At 43.7% G+C, this 23717-nt stretch overlaps 1 long non-coding RNA gene across 1 annotated transcript; it reads right to left on the bottom strand.

Moving 5' to 3' along the window:
- Positions 1 to 7826: 7826 nt before the first annotated feature.
- Positions 7827 to 22378, bottom strand: LOC115084847. The gene is made up of 3 exons (XR_003854659.1): positions 21744 to 22378; positions 8352 to 8505; positions 7827 to 8130 (listed from the first exon to the last, which is right to left on the bottom strand). It is a non-coding gene; the product is annotated as an uncharacterized LOC115084847 (long non-coding RNA).
- Positions 22379 to 23717: the final 1339 nt, after the last annotated feature.

Genomic DNA, 23717 nt, shown 5'->3' with positions numbered 1-23717 from the left:
CCTTCCCAAAAAGATATCGGACCGAGGACCACAATTCGCTGCAAGGTACTGGCGCTCCTTGTGTAAAAAGTTCAACATAACTTTGAATTTCACGTCAGCCTATCACCCCCAGGCCAACAGCCAAGCAGAAAGAACCAATCGGACCCGGAAGATTTTCCTTCGCTCGTATGTGAACAATCAGCAGGACAACTGGTCCGACCTACTGCCTTGGGCAGAGTTGTCACATAATACCCACGTCGCAGCTGCCACTGATGAATCACCATTTTCCGTGGTATTTGGTCGACAACCACGTTTATCACTACCAGTACCTCTCTCCATCCCATCGCCAGCCGCTCAATTTACGGCTCACACCATTCGTCAGGTGTGGAACCAAGTCAAGGAACACCTCTACCAAGCCGCTGAACGTTCCAAACGTACTTCCGATGCCCATAGATGTCCCGCTCCACTCCTCCGTCCTGGCCAGAAGGTGTGGCTAAGCATCTGACATATAAGGTTGCGACTTCCCTCACATCGCTTGGCACCAAAATATATTGGTCCATTTCTGGTCCTCCGAAGAGTGGGAGCTGTTTCATACCAGCTACAATTACCTCGTGCGATGGATATCCATAATACTTTTCACGTCTCCTTGTTAAACCACTCGTGCTCTTTTGGCCTTCCCGCAGAGATCCTCCACCTCCACAGGTCTCCACAGAACCCAACAACACCCTCCAGGTAAGAGAGGTCCTAGATGTCCGTCGGTGTCGAGGCCGCTGGGAATATCTTCTTGCCTGGGAAGGGTATGGGGCCGAAGAAAACTCCTGGGAACCCTCACACAACATCCTAGACAAGGAGCTCCTCGAGCCTTCCACGGGGCTCACCCTGAGAAACCTCACCTGCGTAGAGGGAGGCCTAGAAGGGGGGGTCTGTTGCGCACCCCATGCGCGCTCGGCCTGCGCACGGGACTGCTCATCTTCCCAACTCCTCTGCAGGTCCCGGGTCGGCCTCTCCTGCAGCCGCAGCTAGTTCCTCGAGGCCTCAGCGTCCCGCGGCGGCAGTTGCCAGGCCTTCCTCAGCGCACCAGGCCTCACAGCGGGATTCGGCGCCCTCCGTGGCTTTGGCCCCGCCCCTAGGCGCACTTGCGGGGACCGCCAAGCCCCTTTAAAGGGCCAAGGGTGGGTCCAAGCTCCGCGGGGCACCCTGATTGAGCACAATATATCAGGAAGTTCCTGCCTGCACTTCCTTGCCTTGGCAATCGGGTTGACACCGTGTGTGTACTAGTTTGCCTCAGTGTCTCATCACTTGTTCCAGTCCTGTTCCAGCATCCTTCTATTCCAGCGTTTGTCTGTTCCTGCGTTCCCCAGGTAGTACCTCTTGAGCTGACTCTCTGGTACAGACCTCTGCCTGCTCCTGACTACATTGATCGCTGCCCGGATTCTGACCTTTGCCTGCCTCCTTCACCATGTCTAATCTCTGGAACATGACCCCTACTTTGGCTGACTACTCTCGGACTGACCTTTGGAACTTGACCCCTGCTGTCACTGACCACGCCTCCTTGAGCCTGGCCCTGCTCCTAGCCTTGTCATCGCAAACACTGTTCTGGCCTTACTGGATTCCCCAAGCCTCCAGTCTTGACATCGACCACAAACCCTTGATCGTGGTGGGCACACCACTCTACTTCCTTTCCGGGAGACCCTGTGAGGCCCACCTAAGTCCAAGCGGCCTGAGTCTCCAAGAGCTCCACCCGGGGTGGGGGGGGGGGCCTTGGGCTTCCAGTGGTGAAGCTCCAGCTAGCCTCTGTCTCCTCCTGTGCTCTGCCTCCTGGTGGCAGGTGCTTCCTGGGCCCAACCAGGGAGCCGCTCCACACTGTTTCAGGACAAGGGTCCACCTCCAGGCGCAACAAAAAAATACCTGTTTAGTGGCAGAGCTGCTGCCAACTTTCCTCCCCATCTGTGCCAGCCCTGTGAGCAAGTTCAAAACTTGTAAGTTGGCACTTCCTGTTTGCTGATCTCGCAATGCATAAGATCTGCAGGTATAAGTCAGTCACCCTAAAAAGGAGTGTGTAACTGAACCAAGCTGTGTGCAGGCCTGAGCAACACAAGATGAAAGTCAAGCCAAGTAATGGCTCCTGTAGTTTTAATGTGAATGCCAATGAGAACTGCACTGAGATGAAGCTGCTATTATTCTGCACTTCAAGCAATCTGCCTTTGCCTTATAATTCTAACTGGTTCCACTGGACAAAAAATTGCTAAGCTTATGGCTTTGACAAACTTTGGGGCCGATATAAGACTCGCAGCAAAACAGGCACTAGTTATGAGCGTGGGTTTTGATCACCGCGCACGGCTGAAGCTGCTGCTCCTGCGGGATGTAAAAAACAAATTATGCAAATGATTTGCCCACAGAAATCCGCACACATACGGAAAAATGTGCAAACCTAAGCGCGGTAAGGGTCTAGTATATAATAAGTGGCTGCATCCACGCTCAAAACCCATGCTGATAATCCGCGCATAAAACCGAACAAGAGAACGAGTCTCCCTATTAAGTGAAAGTATGACTCTGGAAATTATTTTTAATATTTCAAATAACTGTGCTGCAGAAAACATGGCAAATATTTTCATGGATGCTAATTCACACTGGCCTAGCAGCGAGATAGGTGCTCAGTTTCGATGTGAGTTAATTAACAATCTTGCCGCTCTTCTGGCCATGTATCTGTCCACCCAGGGAAGCGTCTACCTCGGACACCGAGAAAAATGTTTGCTAAGCTGGCCACTCTAAAGCCAAGCTAGGCACTCAGCTAGGTGCTTATCAGGCTGCTCATGCTCTGTTCGTGGCAGAAAAATCTATGTGATAGGGTGCCCAGAAAGGTGCCTTGCTTACCTTGCCGTTTGGGCACTGAGCTAGGCGCTTAGTTGCTCGCAAATCTGTACGATCTGGTGTCCAGAAAGGTGCCTAGCTAATCTTGCTGTCAGGCGCTGAGCTAGGCGCTTATTTGGTAGCGAATCTATATGACCGGGCGCCCACAAAAGCACCTAGCTAAGCTGGTCACTTGGATGCCAAGATAGGCGCTCAGCTAGGTGGTTTTCAGGGTGCTCAGACACTGACATAGGCCCCCCCCCCCCCCCCCCCCGAGTCGGCGCTGTCACAACTCGTGCCCTGACCGTGACAGTAAAAAACCTGCATTAAAAAATCCACACTAGCATTAGCGCAGCTCCCTGCATCATGTAGGATTAGCTAATCGCCTCCTTTGCATGCCGTTAGCATGCATTTGCACAGGAAAAAACGCGGGACTGTAAGCATGTTTGTACGCATTTTCCCTGCACACAAAACCTTTATTAAATCCCCATATAGGGGTTTGCGCGGGAAAACGTGTGTACAAATGCATATACATCCACACACAAACCCGCGTCAGCTTCAGTGCACCTTATTATATCGGCCTCTTTATAATCAATCATGAAGCACAATTCAGTTCATGTTATCATCATGTAATCATCCACTTAAGAATCTGAATACACATAACAGCTAAGAAGAAGTAATTTCGGAAACCCACCAATCCTATGCCAGTGGATAGTGGTAATCTTCAATCAATATCAATTTTTGGATCATATGCATATGTATGAAGTCTTGATGAAGAAAAGACTTTGGACTTACAGATTTTGAATGTCACATACATGTGAATTTTACATACATGGAACTTCACACTTGAGACTTTCAGGAGACTTTAAACAAAGCCTCACACCATGGTTCATTACTGGGCTCCCATCTCAGCTTAGCTCTCCTCCATTAACTTTGGAGTACTTTCCTAATCATACTCACTGATTTCATACTTGAACGAGCCTTTGCAAGCCAAACCAATCTTCACTCCTGCCTGTACAACTTACAGAGGTTCTGTAAGCACTGGATTTGCTACCTTGGGATAATGGTGTTAACCTGTCATTTCCTCACTGGAGGTCCAGCTGACTATCCTCTGTGACATAAGACAGGACTCTGACCAGACCCTTTGAGAAATACAACCCGATTACAGTAAGAGAGCCTGAGACAATCGCTGAGATGTTTTTTTTTGCAAACCTAATCAGCGTAAGATTAACTGGTTAAATTACTACTTAAAGCTAGGTAATTAATTGATGTGTCTATAAAATGCAAGTTAACTTTGGGTTAAACACAGGGGTTTTATATTCTTTCTAACAAGAGTTATTTACTCTATTAAACCAAACTTAAAACAATATCTACTATATCTAAAGCTACTGTAAATTTTATGCTGCTATAATAAAAATTGTCCATCTCAAGACATTCTCTTCTCTTTACATGAACTTGGACCTTATTTTTTCTGATTTAAATATCAGATAAACCAAGTAAAACTATTCCTCACAGATTGGAGCTCATCCGGGATATTACAAGTTAATTTCACTATGAGTGTTTGGATTTTGATAGCTAGCATAATTATGCTGTACAGAGACAGCCAAATAACACATTGACGTTGATTTTAAAAGCGTTGCTCCCACAAAAATGCCCACATACGAACATATGTGGGCCGTATGCAGGCAACACGGATTTTAAAAGATGCAATTTATGCATGTATATACCCATCCGTGTGCCAAAATAAGGGGGCAGAAAAATGGGCAGGGCATGGATGTTCTGGGGTGGGGACAACACTTATGCACGTAATTCTGTATTTTGAAACCGGAGGCCGCAGCGTGCGTTAGCTTGTTAGCTATATAACTTTATTGCTGCTCCTGATGAAGAGCAAGTCTGCAGATCTCGCATTTTAGGGCTTTCAGGACAGGGTGTAGGATCTTGGTCAACTGGGGGCATGCAGGATGAACAACCAGAGGGATCTAGAAGACCCCATGCAAGAATGTTTTAAAATCTGCTTATATACGCACATTAAAGCAGGCAAAGTCCTATGGGAGTTACACAAAGTAGGTTTGCTCGAGTAACTTCCTAAAATTAGGATCATACTTATGGGATAGATTTTAATAAAGTACGCCCGAGCATACTTTTGTTCGCGCACCAGGCACGAACAAGAGTACGCCGGATTTTAATAGATACGTGTAGCCGCGCGTATCCTTTAAAATCCGGGGTCGGCACACGCAAGGCTGCCCAAAATCGGCAGCCTGCGCGTGCCAAGCCGCACAGCCTGCCTCCGTTCCCTCCACCACCCCAGCCCTATCTAAACCACCCCCTACCTTTGTTAGAAAAGTTACACCTGCCCGAGGCAGGCGTAACTCGTGCACGCCGGCCAGCATGGACGTGCGCACGTATTTTTAAAAAATAGAAACATAGAAACATAGAAGTAACAGCAGAAGAAGAGCATACGGCCCATCCAGTCTGCCCAGCAAGCTCCCACAGTTATTTTTCTCATACTTATCTGTTACCCTGACCGCTGAGGTCAGGGCCCTTATTAGTAACTTTTTGGTTCTAATTTTCCTTCCACCCCTGCCATTGATGTAGAGAGCAGTGCTGGAGCTGCATAAAAGTGAAGTATCAAGCCTAATTGGTTTGGAGTAGTAACCTCCTGTTGTGCTTCGTGGCCGTGGCGCCCCACAACCGCGTCCCCCTACCTGACTCACAGCGCCATGAGAGCCCCGGGGGAGGGCTCCGACTCGGCCCGTGCTGCCCGTTGCAGGGGAAGCCGTCCTGCTTCCCCCAGCGGTGTCTCTCCTGCACCGGGGAGATTCAAATTGGCCGCCGCCATGGGATCCAAGATGGCCGCCGGCAACTCATTTGCATTTAAAGGGACCTGGTCCCTTTAACTAGACTCACCTGCGTCCAATGATCCAGAGCAGAGGAAGTATATAGGGAGGCTTCCTCTGCTCATTCCTTGACTTGGCAACGTCTCTTGCGAGTGTTGTTTGAGTCTGCTTGCCTCAGTGAGTTCCTGCTGCTTGCTCCTGTTACGTCTTGGTGATTCTCTGGTTCCTGACTTCGGATTGGCTTACGGTGATTCTCTGGTTCCTGACTTCGGATTGGCAAGCGGTGATTCTCTGGTGCACGACTTCGGACTGGTGAGCGACGACCCTCTGGCACTCGACCTAGGATTCCTTCAAGACTCCGTCTCCAAGGGCCCACCTAAGTCCCAGCGGCCCGGGTCCCTATGGGCTCCTCCTGGGGGGACCGCGGGCTTCCAGGGTGAAGCTCCTGTTGGCCTTTGCACCATTGCTCTGACCTCCCTAGGTCCACCTAAGTCCCAGCGGTCGGGTCCCTATGGGCTCCTCCCGGGGGGACCGCAGACCACCAGTGGTGAAGACTCAGTGCCTCATCTCGTCTCTTCACCGCCTCCGTATTCGTCTCAGCCTCCAGTGCCAAGGGTCAGCTGCTCCCGCCTCCTGTTCTGCCTCGCCACCCGACAAGAGACCCTACGGACCCTCCGAAAGGTATACCATCCTCTTGTCGGCCAAGGGTCCACAAGCCTGAGCATAACACCTCCGCAATAAGCAAGCTACTCCCATGCTAATTTGTTTACCCAGCCTGTGCAATTTAGTCATTGTTGGTTGTCGTAATATGAATCCTCTTTTCTTCATCCCCCTGCCATTGAAGCAGTGAGCTGCGCTGTTTATGTATTCAAAGTGAAATGTTTTTTTCTGTGAGACTCTAAAATTAAGAAATTTTTTATCCAATTAAATCTGAAACTCTGCCATACAATTTGGTGTTCTAGTGAGAGCATAGTTTTTTATACTTGATTCTAAAATGGTATTTGAAATCAGTTCAGTTGCATTTCAAGCTCTTGTTACCTGGAAAATCAAGTGTGGACTTTCATGATTTTCAGGGATTATTACCAAGATTTTCAAATAAGCTTGTTTTGTTAATGTATCACTGTCACGTGAATGATGAGGCAATACAGATTTTAAATCAAAGGAATGCAGAACTTAAGAGGTTAACTAGCAACCAAAAAATTAGATATCTTTGGTTCAAGCACAGCTAGGAGAGTTGCGCTTGCCACTGGCTAATATCCAAAATACACAAAATGCAGCACAAAAGCAATCTTTTGAACAAATGTTACACACAGATATTAAAATTGTCTGAGAGACATTCAGGTCGATACAGTAACGTGCAGTTAAAGATTCCCCGTCTGTAACGTGCTGGGAGTGCACAATACAGACGAGTAAGGCGATTCAGCGATACAGTCTCCAGTTTCACGCGTCCCTAGCGCTTCCTAAAACAGACGCATAACCCTTTCCGCACCCAGCATGTAAATGAACGAAAAAGCTGTATAATGAAGGAATTAGCTATTCCCCTCCGATACTGTAACAGGCGCTGATATTATCTCCTCAGTAACCCGCTGTTTTGCCGCGGCCTTAACGTGCTAGTTTACCGCCTCCCCCTAGTAGGAGTTAGTGTAGTGTAAAAAACATTGCTTACCTGCCCTGGTCCCGTCCGGTCTCTGGTCCAGCCCGGTCTCCTGCAGCCCCGTCCGGTCCCCTCCTCCCGAAGCAAAAAAAAAAAACAAAACGAAAAAGTAGCAAGGCTCAGGCCTGCTACGGCAGTCCCTTCTCCCTTCCTCCCGATTTCGCACGGGCATCCATCCAGGCAGAGGGAGCGGGCGGCGAAACGGCCTCCGGTTCCCTCTGCCTGGAAGAACGTACGGCCCCCGCCGGAATGAATGCCCGTGCGATTTTGGCGCAGATCTCTTTTTTTATTACCAAGCCCGCCCCTAAAAGCATACCCTAGAAGTGGAGGCCATGCTCGACTCTCGCTGGAAATCTTTACTAGATTGGTTCCTCCACATCAAACCAAGCAGACACTCAATTTCCTTCATTTATAAGGCCCTTGCCATAAAGTTCAATAATTGGTCCTTAGAAACTTCATGGGATAAATGGAACCAGGAATTGCAGACTCAATTTCCATTGTCAGCCTTTATTAAGAGTTTTAATGATACCTGCAAAATCACATTTAATGTACTCATGAGAGAAAAAAGATACAAACTCCTATACAGATTGTATATCTCACAATACCAGGCACGGCTAGCTAAGTTCACTCATAGTGACATCTGCATGAACTGTCAATAGGACACAGTTCATCTAGGACATTCTTTATGGCAATGTGGGCACATTCAGTCCTTCTGGAAAAAGGTGTACCGATATGCCGGTTCGGTACTTGACCTCCATATTCCTCATTCCCCATTGCTGGCTCTATTTGGGATATTTCCTGCAACATTCACTGCAAAGAGATACAGAAAGCTTAGTTAAACAAAGTGTCTCTTTTAACTGCATCAGCCATTCTGAGAGTTTGGAGACAGCCGGCTGTGCCTTCATTGGTTCAGTGGAAGAACAGTATTCATAATATGATGACTATGGAATTGTTGATAAGTCAGTATTCTCCATCCTTTCACATTAAAAAAGCAGACTTTGGACATTGGATGCCATATATAATGTCCTTACCTCACAGAGCTCGAAACCATATATTGAACACTATTCCTCATTAAGCCTGGAGATGTTTTCTTTTGGTTGATTCTTCTCAGCAGCAAGGGGAGGGGGGAGGGGATTGGGGAAGACATAGGTGAGTTTGTTTAATTTTCTTCAATGTGCACATGTGCTGCATGCGAGAAAAAAATGTGTATCAATACAAAAAATCAAAAGATCCACAAACACAGGAAATAACTAGTAATAACTAACATCAAAAACGATCCTGGAATGTTATGAGTGGAGAAAGCTCAAAGAGACCTCATATTTAAATGCCAACAGGCTAAGCTAATATAAGCTTTTCATAGCATTCAATCACTTTTTAATCATTGGTCTCAATGGGCTGAAAGTAAAGGGCGCGAAAAGCTGCCCGTTTATGCACATTAAACCTGTAAGTACTAAGAAACCGGATTGCTCACACGTTTAAATCCGAGAATGTACTTATCTTGCTTGTAATCCATCACTGAGCCATGAACAGATGTTTGACAAGAGTGGTGTACTCCGATGTTGCCCCGACACCGAGTGTTTCGGAGTAGACCTCCTGACACCGAGTGTTTCGGAGTAGACCTCCTTCTTCAGGGGGCCGGGTACCACTGAGACCGGCTCTGTTGATATCCGGAATACCTTAGCGTACTAAGGATAAAATAAAGCAAGAGATAATGTGCATAAAGGATACCACTCAAAATTTTTAAGAATGGCGCCGGAGGACGGGGGAACACTTACTGTTGCAGAAATAATTGTTTGTGCAGCAGCATTGATAGCATTTCATTTTCGCTCTATAAATGTAACATAATGCAGTCTGTCAAAATTTAAGTTCCAAGCATAATTCTTGTATGTCAAGTAAATACCTGTTCTCCACATAATACTGACTTTGACAATGTTAGGCTGCAGGACAGCAAGCTTGGCCGTGAATCATCTATCGGCGGCGATAGTGCGAAAGAACGCTGACCTTTAAAGTGGCTGAAAAAGCGCCAATTCTATGTGTGTGTCCATAAATGGGTATATACGTCATGGGGGATACCATAAACGGGAAATGACGTGGGCAGGTGCCATATTGGATTTCTCTCTGTTGAAGGACTGCCCCAGAGCTCGCCGCAAAAGGGCATCTACGTCACTGGCGATGCCATATTGGAAAGGAAACCGGAAACATCAAATTGAAATCTCCGAAGTTCTCAATAAAAGATTCTCAAAAGGAGCGTGTATCCAAGGTTAAATGAGAGTGTACCACTCAATTTTCTCATTTAACCCGTGTGGTTCCACCGATTTAAGCCGATGAATCCATTGATGTTCCTTATAATTCAAAATGGAAATCCTATCCCCGCCTCTCCATGATGGAATCACTTGTTCAATGATAAGCCACTTAAGTTGCTCAAAAGTGTGCTGATGTGTAGCACAATGTTGTACCACGGGGGCTTTAAGGTCCAAATTTTTCATGCGGCTCCGATGTTCCGTGAGACGGGTTCTGATTTTCCGTTTGGTTCTACCTACGTATACCTTTTGACATGGGCACACAAGACCATAGATAACAAAATCAGAATTGCAATGTACAGAGTATCTCCGTGTGATTCGCGTTTGGGTATTGGGATCTTGCCATGTGATCCCTGTTATAGCTTGAGCGCAAAAGCTGCAATGGCCACATTTTGTTTGACCCGGGGGTCCAGAAATACAATCACCCTCCTGGGTAGCACGGACCACCTGTTGTTTGATGTTGGTACCCCTACTATATGCAAACATGGGTAGTGAATTAAAGATCTGATGCGGACTGAGTACGTGCCAGTTTCGTTGAATGGATTGCCTGATTTGTTGAGTGAGATTGGTGTGTTCCAACACGCACGTGAGATCCGGAGCTTGTTTTTTACTCCTATATTGTAAGAGAGATTCTCGGGGAGAGTATTTGGCCCTCTTAAAGGCTCTTTTGATGACATTACTAGGGTAACCTCTCTCACGGAATCTATTACTCAAACTAGCGCATTGTTGCAAAAAGTCTTGTGGATCCGAGCATATTCTACGGATACGAAAGAACTGACCTACAGGGAGGCCCTCCTTAAACCTGCGGGGATGATGACTCTCAAATTTCAAAAAATTATTTCTGTCCGTAGGTTTTCTAAATAAGGATGTTCGAATGGTGCCAGAGTTCTTGCTAATTATGATGTCCAAGAAGGATAATTGTTCTTTGTCAAACGTCATAGAAAATTTAAGATGAGGATTGACTGAGTTTAACCATGTGTGGAATTCAAAAAGTAGAGTAGCAGAACCATGCCAGATAAAAAATATGTCATCGATGTATCTGGACCACTTCGTGATAAATTTGAAAAAAGGGGAAGTATATATCGTTGTTTCTTCGAATTTGGCGACATATAGATTGGCGATATCAGGGGCTACTGGTGACCCCATCGCCACCCCATGTAACTGCAAAAAATATTCCCGTTGATAAGAAAAATAATTATTGAAAAGGACTAATTCTAGTAAAGACACTAAAAATTCTGTAGGGATGCGGTGAGGATGTATACGATTACTGATAACGTCTTTACTCAACATCAACGCCTCCTCTTGTGGTATATTAGTGTAAAGTGATTCCACATCAAGGCTTACTAGTAGTGCTTCTTCAGGAATGGTTGTTGTGTCTTTCAGTTGTCGTAACATATGAGAAGTGTCCTGAATATATGATTTCGAAGTGCAGACAGCGGGTTGAAGGAAGTGATCCAAAAATTTAGCTATAGGTTCCAACAATGAACCGTTTGCTGATACAATCGGACGGCAGGGGGGGGTTAACCAAGGTTTTATGTACCTTGGGTACCCCATATATCACCGGCGTTCTGGGAAATTCTACATTCAAATATCTTAATTCCTTTGAAGTAAGAAAACCAGCCTGTGAGGCTATTTGTAATAGCTCTTGAATTTGACTATGAAGATCCACAGTGGGATCCGATGGAAGTTTGCGATAGAATTTATGATCCGCAAGTTGTTTATGAATTTCCTGTTGATATGTAATGTGATCCATAACAACTACAGCGCCACCCTTGTCTGCGGGTTTTATGATAATGTCCTGATTTTGTGTGAGATTTTTTAAAGCTTGATTTTCACCCTTAGATAAATTGTAGAAGGTACGACACTGTTGTGTCTCTATGCGAGTGACATCCTGTAGTACCAGGGTTTGAAAGGCTTTGATCTGTGGGTCCACAGGTCCTGACCTGTAGGTCAGTTCTTTCGTATCCGTAGAATATGCTCGGATCCACAAGACTTTTTGCAACAATGCGCTAGTTTGAGTAATAGATTCCGTGAGAGGTTACCCTAGTAATGTCATCAAAAGAGCCTTTAAGAGGGCCAAATACTCTCCCCGAGAATCTCTCTTACAATATAGGAGTAAAAAACAAGCTCCGGATCTCACGTGCGTGTTGGAACACACCAATCTCACTCAACAAATCAGGCAATCCATTCAACGAAACTGGCACGTACTCAGTCCGCATCAGATCTTTAATTCACTACCCATGTTTGCATATAGTAGGGGTACCAACATCAAACAACAGGTGGTCCGTGCTACCCAGGAGGGTGATTGTATTTCTGGACCCCCGGGTCAAACAAAATGTGGCCATTGCAGCTTTTGCGCTCAAGCTATAACAGGGATCACATGGCAAGATCCCAATACCCAAACGCGAATCACACGGAGATACTCTGTACATTGCAATTCTGATTTTGTTATCTATGGTCTTGTGTGCCCATGTCAAAAGGTATACGTAGGTAGAACCAAACGGAAAATCAGAACCCGTCTCACGGAACATCGGAGCCGCATGAAAAATTTGGACCTTAAAGCCCCCGTGGTACAACATTGTGCTACACATCAGCACACTTTTGAGCAACTTATATGGCTTATCATCGAACAAGTGATTCCATCATGGAGAGGCGGGGATAGGATTTCCATTTTGAATTATAAGGAACATCAATGGATTCATCGGCTTAAATCGGTGGAACCACACGGGTTAAATGAGAAAATTGAGTGGTACACTCTCATTTAACCTTGGATACACGCTCCTTTTGAGAATCTTTTATTGAGAACTTCGGAGATTTCAATTTGATGTTTCCGGTTTCCTTTCCAATATGGCATCGCCAGTGACGTAGATGCCCTTTTGCGGCGAGCTCTGGGGCAGTCCTTCAACAGAGAGAAATCCAATATGGCACCTGCCCACGTCATTTCCCGTTTATGGTATCCCCCATGACGTATATACCCATTTATGGACACACACATAGAATTGGCGCTTTTTCAGCCACTTTAAAGGTCAGCGTTCTTTTGCACTATCGCCGCCGATAGATGATTCACGGCCAAGCTTGCTGTCCTGCAGCCTAACATTGTCAAAGTCAGTATTATGTGGAGAACAGGTATTTACTTGACATACAAGAATTATGCTTGGAACTTAAATTTTGACAGACTGCATTATGTTACATTTATAGAGCGAAAATGAAATGCTATCAATGCTGCTGCACAAACAATTATTTCTGCAACAGTAAGTGTTCCCCCGTCCTCGGCGCCATTCTTAAAAATTTTGAGTGGTATCCTTTATGCACATTATCTCTTGCTTTATTTTATCCTTAGTACGCTAAGGTATTCCGGATATCAACAGAGCCGGTCTCAGTGGTACCCGGCCCCCTGAAGAAGGAGGTCTACTCCGAAACACTCGGTGTCAGGAGGTCTACTCCGAAACACTCGGTGTCGGGGCAACGTCGGAGTACACCACTCTTGTCAAACATCTGTTCATGGCTCAGTGACGGATTACAAGCAAGATAAGTACATTCTCGGATTTAAACGTGTGAGCAATCCGGTTTCTTAGTACTTACAGGTTTAATGTGCATAAACGGGCAGCTTTTCGCGCCCTTTACTTTCAGCCCATTGAGACCAATGATTAAAAAGTGATTGAATGCTATGAAAAGCTTATATTAGCTTAGCCTGTTGGCATTTAAATATGAGGTCTCTTTGAGCTTTCTCCACTCATAACATTCCAGGATCGTTTTTGATGTTAGAAAAAAATGTGTACCATATGTATTTTGTTCGCATTTCATTTGTTGAGTGCTATCAATAAACAGATTCAACATAAAGTTGCATCGGTAGCACAGAAGCCCAGTGTGTCGACAGTGCAAAATCCTTGATTCAAGGCTCAATTGCCTGCCACCTGGACCTGATCACTCTTGCTAGCCCCCTTACTCGACCTTGGTCTGTCTCTAAGTTAATCTGCTGCCTGTCCTGATCTCAGTGGGCCTTTGGTCTCCAGTTCTCTTCACCGCCCTGGGGATCGCCTAAGTCCTGCCGGCCACTAGAACCAAGGGCTCAACCTGCAGGGGAGGCAGGTGGTAGAGTTGAAGCTCCAGACTGTTCCACTACAAAGTACATTTGCCAGCTGTCAGTGTAGGCCTTTTGGGTTTGCCACCAAGACTGCATCAACTACACTGCAGAACAAAGGGCTCACAAGCTTGCTGACAGTGCAGAAGCTCAATACATTGACAGCACTGAGGCTTGATGCACTGGCGAATGGTGCATCAACGAAACTGATGCTATATACAACAACCTGCTTTGTTGACACTAAGGCTCAGTGCTTCTTTGGCACTAGTTGTGCCACTGATTCCAAGGAGTGGTACTTCTTACTATGTTCTGAGCCCTGTTGTGTATGAAAAGAGCTTGTCAATGCCTGAGAATGGCGCTTTATTAGTTTACTAGACCCTGATGAGGTGGAGGGACCCTAGGCCTCCTACAGTGAGGGGGAAGGCTTGCTTGAAGAGCTGCTGCTCAAATCAGCACCCAGTGAGTCAGAATAAGCTCCTCTCTGGAAGGAGGATCAGCTGTAGCTCTTCAGAGGCTTATGCAGATATTGCCCTTGTATAGTTTCTGGTGAGACCTCATTTGGAATACTGTGTATTAACAGGATGGAGTTGTCCAAAGGGTGGCTACTAAAATGGTCAGTGGTCTTCGTTCTAAAGCTTATGGGGATAATCTTAAAAATCTACACATGTACACCTTAGAGGAAAGTCGAGATAGGGAAGGGAAGATATGATAGAGATTCTTCCATCCCAAGTTTATTTTCCTTGTTTTTTGTAACTTTCCCTCTCCCTTTTTCTGATTCACTGTATTTAAAGTTCAAGGTTCTTATTGAAAATATTGTTTTTTACGTTACGTTATGCTTTACACTCCTTGTTATTTGTAAACCGGGTTGATGTGATGCCTATCATGAAACTCGGTATAACAAAAACAATAAATAAATAAATAAAATAAATTTAAATATCTCAGAGGTTTCCATTCACAGGACGTGAATATCTTTCAATGGAAAAGAAGCTCTAGAATGAGGGGGGGGGGGGGTGTCATAGGATGAGGATGAAAGAGGATAGACTAAGAAGTAATCTTAGGAAATATTTATTTACAGAGAGGGTGGTGAATGCATGGAATAGCCTTCCAGTAGAGGAGGTGAAGACAAAAACAATATCTGAATTCAAGAAAGGATGGGATAAATACTCTGGATATCTAAGGAAGTGATGGAAATTATAAAGTTAAATTAATGGCGGATGGGCAGACTAGATGGGCCATACACTTTTTTCTGCCATCATGTTTCTATGTTTGTGTCTTCCAAGCTCTGGCCTTCTGAGAGCATGGAGACATCCAGCCACAGTGGTAGCAGTTAGACTGGTCATAGTTTGGTCATAGGCACTGATAAACAAATATCATGTCCATCAGTAATGGACATTTTCCTACCACACAATCAGACTGCAAAGCCGCTGATGGTGGGTTTCTTAATGTCTGACAGTTTCTGTGAAGTAATTTTTTTTTTTTAAATTTAGCAATGAAAAGTGCTGTTTGGGGGACTGCCGAAGCAGCGGGCAATGTAAGAATTGAAAAATTAAAGATACTATAAGATATTACTTAAAGAAAAACAGAGAGATAGGGTACACATCCATGCTGAAGCTGGGACAAAAGAATCACTGTGTTGTTCATGAGGAAATGCCCACGTGGGAATTCCTGTACATGCTCAATAGCACAAATGCTCTATGAGCTAAGAGAGCAGGGACCGTTTGATGGCAGGATTCTTTGAGGGGGATGACGATCTGGACATCATCCGCGTATAAAAAGTGTTTAAGGTTCAGTTTGGTTAACAGTTGGCAGAGGGGTAACTGAAGTGAGAGGGAATGAATAAGATTTAGTAAAAAGGGAAGAGGGAAGATTGAATTTTGAAAATGTAGGGACAGCAAGAATTTGCAATATTTCACAATGGATTGTGTTTGATAGGACAAACAGAGGAAAGAGTCAAAGTAATAGCAAGAGTTTTGTGGGAGTATCATTGAAAGAGAGTGAACAGAAAGATGAGCTGTTCATCAAATAAGATTCTCCCCTCCAGTTTAACCAATTTATATACACTGTGCCTAAAAGTCCTACCTCTCCTAATATCTTCAGTCATCTCACCTCTGCTTTTGATCCTATAAGTTGCCCTTCTATCTTGAAATGCTTTGATTTGAAAGTGATGGTGCTTGTCTGCGCAGTATGGACTATGCTCATAGTGAATTTCTGCTCCTGCTTCCTGACTGGCCACAAGGTTCTTTATCTTCAGAGAACCGAAAGCCTCATATTTGTGCACACCGATTCTAATATTCTGTTGGTGGTGAGATATTAGGCTCAGTTTCTATCTCCCATACACCATTTAATCTGAGCAAACTGTGGACCTAAGCCAGTGAATTCCAATGAGGAAGCAAGATATTACACTCTCTGTTCCTACAGAAAAGCACTTGCCTCAGATTTCCATACAAACCACATACCCATCAAGGTAGATCAGACAAGTCCATGCTAATGTTTTTTTTTGTTGTTTTTTTTTTAGGATGGGGGAGAGACACAGTTTCTCTTGCTCCTTTGGGCTTCTAGCTCAATTGAACCAGGGCTGGGATCTGGCACCCTGAATCTTCATTTGCATCTTCCTGAGGGTATTTTCCCCCTTGGTTTTATATCTCCTCCCAACTCACCTGATCTAGCCATTGCAACAATAGTTCTTGGCAAGCAGCCATGCACCAGGACTCCTTCTGGAACTCTGCAATTGTGGGCCTTAAATCCAGCCACCAGCTGTCACCATTGCATAATGACTGGGACTTTCTCCCCCACATCCTCAGTCCCTGCCACTCCATGAACCAGAAGACGGATCAGAAATTGAACTAGATCCTCTGCTTGGCACCGGGATGGCCCCAATTGTTTCTTTTGACAGCATCCTACATTATAGAGTGCCATAATTTTCAATTGCTGTAGTAAGGAGGCATTCATTATAACTGCCAGATGTGTGAGAGAGCAAGAATTTTTTTTTTTTTACAGTGTTTAAAACAAGAAGATGGCACGAAAAAGTGAAGTCCGTGAAAACTCTACCACTGCTCCATGCTGGTGTACCTTGCCACCCTTTCCTGAGAAATTGATATAGCTGTATCACCATTTCATGAAAATCCATTTTGGCATGCCTCTCTTTAGGCCTTTTACCATTCTGGGATCCTGCCATGCATTTGTGATCTGGATTGGCTACTGTTGGAAACAGGCTACAGGACTTAATGGACTCTTGGTCTGATCCTGACGGCAATTCTTATGGTATATGCTTTTTCCATACCTAATCCAAAACCCATAGCCCCTCTCCCCTGTCCTTACCACTGCTTTCTGTCCCAAGAATGCTTGAATTCTGTCAGTTTTGGTTATCACTTCTGCTGGTTGGCTGTTTCAGGAATTTACCACACTTACAATTGTGGTATTTCTACTGAGCCTGGACGAGCATAGCATAAGGTCTGTTTCCACTGCATTGAAAACAGTGTGAGATTTAGAAGCAGGAATTCCAAACACAGTAAATAGAAAAGTAACATCTAAATTATAATTCTACAAAAATCTCTGCACATTTCTCTTGAATTGTAACACACTTGGTGCTATCGGGTGTACAAATCAATAGCTGTGGCAAGGGTGCACTTAAAATTTGAAAGAATCTGGGAGCCTGGTTGGCTGTAAATGTAGCAAAGGCATACTGATATTTAAGGGAATCGGAAGCCTCTATAATAGTGAACAGGTGTTGACAGCATAAAATATATCTTCATGACTAGGATCTTACAGGTTGATTTTAAAATGAGCGCGTGTGCCCATACATGTGCATATCAGCGCGCGAGTGAGAATATGCTAGAATTTTTAATTGTGCACGCAGTTATGCACGAATATTTTAAAATGCACTAGGCACACATAAGAATGCTCTGAATTTTATGAAGTTATTTGAGCATAGCTAGCGTGCATGTCTTCAATAGGACCATGGCGGCTTTTATGCACGTATGTCAGCAAATTTTAAAACATGCTGACAGGAGGCACATTTTCAGTTTTCCAATTAGTCTACTAGTTTGTCTGGTTCTTCATCCTGCACACTTGCCCAGTTGACCGGAATCCCTCACCCTATTCTATAAGCCCTAAAACTTAAGATCTAGAGACTTGCTTCTCATCCAGACCAGCAGTAAAGTTATGTGGATTTTGTTTATAAAATTCGGAGTTATGTGCATTAGTCTTGGCTCCGCCCCTTTTCCTCCCCTTATTCCTCATGCGTACACGGGTACATACGTGCATATTTTGTATTTTGTGGCTTTTTAAATCCGGGTTGCTCACGCACGGCCCACATATGCACATGTGGGCATTTTTGCATGTGCAACGCTTTTAAAATCGACATGTTAGTGGGTAGTTTCAACAGAGACAGAACAGAATGGGCATGACCACACCTCTCCCCTCTAGTTTTAGTGATGGTCTTGCTCTAGCTAAGCAAAGGGAAAGCAAACTGTGGAGAGAAGGGGCAGTATGTGTGCATATTGTGCTACTGTTGTCCATTCACTTCCTCCTCTGTGGATAAATGCCAGACTATCTTATAGTGCCATCAATCAAGCATATTTCACCATATTTAATATTGTAAATTTAATATGATGAAATGTACTTGATCATGTGATGAGCTGCTAGCAGGAGGAAGCAAGAGTGTGTAGCTCTCCCAACTTAATATACTAAATCCTGTTTACAGTTCTCTTTGCTGATCAATAAGCAGCAAAATGTCTAAAGAGCCTCCTAAGTCATTGTCTGCAAAGTGGCCTGATCAAACAGCTAAAGTTCAGAGGAGTATTAAAAAAGCTGTGGTTGAAAAGGTGAGCCTGGCCTGAAAGGAGGACATGGCCGACTCCATGAACACCATTGAATACAGTGAAAACTCTCCAAATATTTGAGTCTTTTCTGGAGAGACATATCTAACATAAATGCTTGGAGACTTACCTCTAATGTATATCCTTGAAGTAGTAGTTTATAAATTGATGCAATTGCTGTTTGTGCAAGAAAACGTGACCTGGATTAACGGAAATGGCCGGCCGGGTAAGGAACTGGAGATTTCATTAACCAGAGCCAGCAGAAAGGTGGATGTCTTGGAACAAAGTTTGGCGCCAATGATGAAAAAACAGATATGGAGAAGTATGCAAGAATATAAGAGTGGTGAGGGTTCCTGCAGGAGAGGAAGGAATAGACCCAGTGGCCTTCTTTTCAAAATGATACTGGAGGCTTATGACCTGGAGATGAAAGGAGGGTGAGAGAAAATCGATCAGGCTCATCAGGCCTTGGCTCTCTCTCCAACTCCCAATGGCAGACCTCACACTATAATTATTAGGGATGTGAATCGTTTTTTGACGATTTAAAATATTGTCCGATATATTTTAAATCGTCAAAAATCGTTAGAGCCGCGATACAATAACAATTCCCCTGATTTATCGTCAAAAAATCGTAAATCGGGGGAAGGGGGAGGGCGGGAAAACCGGCACACTAAAACAACCCTAAAACCCACCCCGACCCTTTAAAATAAATCCCCCACCCTCCCGAACCCCCCCAAAATGCCTTAAATTACCTGGGGTCCAGAGGAAGGGTCCCGGTGTGATCTTTTACTCTCGGACCTCCGGGTGCGTTGTAGAAATGGCGCCGGCGCTACCTTTGCCTTGTCATATGACAGGTCAAAGGTAGCGCAGGCGCCATTTTGTTTTTTGTCCCCTGACGTCAGGAGCGTAGGAGATCGCTCCTGGACCCCCGCTGGACCCCCAGGGACTTTTGGCAGCTTGGGGGGTCAGGAGGCCCCCCCAAGCTGGCCAAAAGTGTATGTTTATTGTATGTGTATGTTTATTGAATAAGGGTATTATCTCCAGGCAGTAGCCGTCATTCTGGCGAGCCACCCACTCTTTATTGACGGCCTCTTGATTTTATGGATCCACAGTGTTTATCCCACGCCCCTTTGAAGTCCTTCACAGTTCTTGTCTTCACCACTTCCTCCGGAAGGGCATTCCAGGCATCCACCACCCTCTCCGTGAAGAAATACTTCCTGACATTGGTTCTGAATCTTCCTCCCTGGAGCTTGAAATCGTGACCCCTGGTTCTGCTGATTTTTTTCCTACGGAAAAGGTTTGTCGTTGTCTTTGGATCATTAAAACCTTTCAAGTATCTGAAGGTCTGTATCATATCACCTCTGCTCCTCCTTTCCTCCAGGGTGTACATATTTAGATTCTTCAATCTCTCCTCATAAATCATTTGATGAAGACCTTCCACCTTTTTGGTCGCCCTTCTCTGGACCGCCTCCATCTTGTCTCTGTCTCTTCGGAGATACGGTCTCCAGAACTTAACACAATACTCCAGGATTGAGCAGGCAGTGAATAAGTACCAGAAGCAGTTTTTGGTTTTTTTTTCCCTGCAATAACTGCAGACAGGCCTGGTGAAATGGTTACTATAAGGCCAGGAAGACAAAGAGCCTGATTTTCAAAAGCATTTACACATTTAAAACTGAATTTTATATGTGTAAATGCGCTTTTGAAAATTGCTAAAGTATATGGCATTGAATTGTCAATAGGTTTTACCCTTGTTAAGTGTACTTAATGCAGGTAAGGGGCTTTTGAAAATTGCTGTGCTAGAATGTTACATTTACATGTGTAACTCCTTTGAAAATTCATCTGAAAGTGTTTTAGGCTTTCTTGTTGGAATAGAGCATGTGCAACTGTTTAAGGTTTTAAGGTTTAAGGTTTATTGTCGTTTATATACCGTTGTCTCAGAATAGCCTTCACAGTGGTTAACATTACATTAAATAAACAATAAAAGAAATTACAATCAATTATAATAATAAAACAGGTAAAATTTTAAAAGAAGTTACAAAAAGAAATGTTATTAAGAGAAAAGCATCTGAAGCCATAAATATTAAACCAATAAAATAATAAAAGCATAAAATTGTTAATTTTCCTTTCTTTTAAACTTGTTTAGTTGGGTTTCAAATTGGACAATGTTATTTTATAATGTTCTTGTATATACCCAAAAAATAAATTTGCCTTCAGAAGCTGCACCTGCAAGAAGTCATTCTCTGCTATCTCCAGTGAGAGTTGCTTCAATCATAGATCCACCTAGTGACTTCTTTACTCTTGCTGGTGTAGCTTGGATCTGACCCAGATTAGACAGGCATGTTGATGGGAATGAAATGCAGCTCCAGGTCCAGATTCAACAGGTTAGGACAGACGAGGGAAGACTAGGCAGCTGTTAGGTTATGGCATCATTTTGTTTTTACTAGCAATGTGAGGTTATTGTTTCTTTTTTTTTTTGTTTGTTTTTATGCACTGGAGCATAGAGTTTTTTTTTTAGGCTGATAACTGCCCCAGTGGACTGCTTCCAGGAATATGTTATGTCTGGTGCTGGTGGTGCATAAATTAGTTTTTATTTTGTTGTTTTTTTTAAATATTTTATACTTGTGCATGGTTTAAAAGTTTGAGCTGGTGGAGGGTGGGGTTGGATGTATGAATAATGTCCTGGTACAACAGTGATTAAGAGTTGGTGACATTTGGGGGTCAACTTGAGATAGAGGTTGTTGTGGCAATGATTACAGGTTTGGGGAAGGAAAGATTTGAGTATACAGAAGGAATACTAAGAGGGTTAAAAGTTCTGGGTTTAAAAGTTACAAAACACAGGCACACAAGTTTAAAAGTTTGAGCTTGTTAACTGTACATTTCAATGACTCTTTATATGAACAGAAACTGACATAATCTCTACATGATAAAAACTGCAGTAAGATATTGTAAATTTACTGGTAGTTATTGCTGATTTTAACAGACTGAAAATAATAAAACAGTGAATATGGCATATGCAAACGTTTCTACATCTTTCCAGTTGATTCATTACATTTTTTTTAAGTTGTTGTTCAAAAGGTCCAAAAAGGGGGGGCAAGATGGCTGCCAGATAGGGAGCGTTTGAAGCAGGCTCGAGACGCTGCGCTGTTTCTTTCTAATATCAAGCTTCCTATAACGAGATGCCCCACACAAAAAGAAAGGGAAAAGTACGGGGAGCAATGACAAGCTCACCTGTTCTTGACCCTTTCCAGCGGCGAATTGAAGGCTTCTTTGCGGGAGCTACCGCAACGCCAGAAGGACTAGTCGCTGGGGGGACACCGGTGCAGCGAACGCTGTCCCCTCTGACTCTTGATGTTACTCTGAGTCCAGGCGAGCCATCCAGGCCGATGCATCCAGCTCAGGGCGAATCAACCCAGGCTACGTGTGGAGTACAGAGCAGATCACATCGAGCTCAGTTGGAGAGTGGCCAGGGAGATCCCAGGATGCAAATGGACGGAGAGCCCAGTCTGCGAAGTGGATAATTCCAATATGAGCCAGTGGAGGGCCCCCCAGAAGGAGGGAGTCAAGCCCAGACTGCTAGAACATCTGCAAGTAACAAGCTGCATTCGGCAATCGAAAGGGAAGAGAGAGAAACCCGATCAGATCCTGAGGTTGTGAGTATAAACCTGGGTCAGCCCGAGGAAATCACGCTGGGGAATGTGTGGCATGCTTTAAAGGCTATCGAAGGAACTTTGAAATCTTTAGCACAGATAATTACTGATGTTAAAAGTCAAACAATAACTAATAACAACTTAATTGGAACATTTAACATTAAAATACAAAACCATGAGGAAAGAATAACAAAAATGGAATCCCTCCAACAGAATTTCATAAGATCTGACTTGATAATTGAAAAAAGATTGGAACGGGTTGAAAATAATCTAAGAATTTTGAATCTGAGGATTATAAACTTCCCTGTGGTCAGAATGATTTCTCCGATGGAACTTTTCAAAATCTATATGAAAGAAGTCTTAAAAATTCCTGAAGCTGCGTTACCAGTTTGCACTAAGGCATACTACCTCCCCCGTCCGGGAACCGAGGTTGAAGGGGAGAGAAATATTCCATCTATGAACATTTCTGAATTATTGGAAATATCACTAGAATCAGAAATAAAAGAGAGAAGGGCAATGTTAATATCATTTGCATTTGTATCTGATAGGAATTATATTTTGAAATTGTTCTTAAGAAATAGATTAGTCCCCTTTTATGGGGCTCAAATTTGGATATACCCTGATGTGGTAAAGTTAACCCAGCAACGTAGGAAGGAATTCCTTGGAATGAGAGAAAGGGTTCTTAGTTTAGGGGCCCAATTTGTCTTAAAATATCCTAGTAAATGCTGTGTAAGATTCCAAAATAATAATTATGTTTTCTTTGAGCCCGAGCAACTGAAGGCTTTTCTGATAGGAAACTCTCAGCATCCCGGAGATGGAGTGACTCATTAGAATTATGGTAGCTCACCTATCTTTTTCTTGTTAATTAAATGAAATACCTGTTTTTTCGCTCTGTATTCTTATGCCCCCCCATATTCTTCTATCTAGGTATAAACTTCAGATAACTAATGATTTATTTAGGAAGGTATATTATGAAAGCTGAAACTATGTGAAGATATTGTACCGTATTTCTATTCAGAAATGTATTTTCTGTATATATTTTGAAATTTGAAAATTAAAAATTTAAAAAAAAAAAAAAAAGGTCCAAAAAGTTGGTTGACTCATTAGGCCTTCAATTAGTCAAGTAAAGACAATTTCATAGTTGAACAAATATTTTGACCCTTCAAATGTCTTCGGAAGTGATCGTTATTCTGTGTACATTCAACAACCATAGGCTACTAATAAGCAGCTATCTGAATATTTGAAAATGAAGATACTGTAATTGACTCTTACAAACTAGGGGAAGATTATAAAAAAATCTCTCTAAATGCTTGCAGCTGGCAATTTCAAATGTCAGAAACCTAGTTAAGAAACGGAAGTTACAGTCTCTAGTAAAGGTTGTGGCCTAACAGTTCAATTTTTATTACATCAGTCCAAAGCACTTTGTTCCCAAAAGTTTCAGGTATATCAAAATTATGTTTTGCATACTTACAATGACTTTGGTAATAACGTCATAGAAAAGGTTTCCTTCTGACAACTTTCCCATGCAGATCACAGCAAACAATGCTGTACTGTG

The sequence above is a fragment of the Rhinatrema bivittatum genome, chromosome 2, assembly GCF_901001135.1.
Source record: "Rhinatrema bivittatum chromosome 2, aRhiBiv1.1, whole genome shotgun sequence".
In the NCBI taxonomy this organism is placed as follows: domain Eukaryota; kingdom Metazoa; phylum Chordata; class Amphibia; order Gymnophiona; family Rhinatrematidae; genus Rhinatrema; species Rhinatrema bivittatum.
Note: the sequence above shows the minus strand (reverse complement) of the source record. Positions and strands in the feature narration are given on the sequence as shown.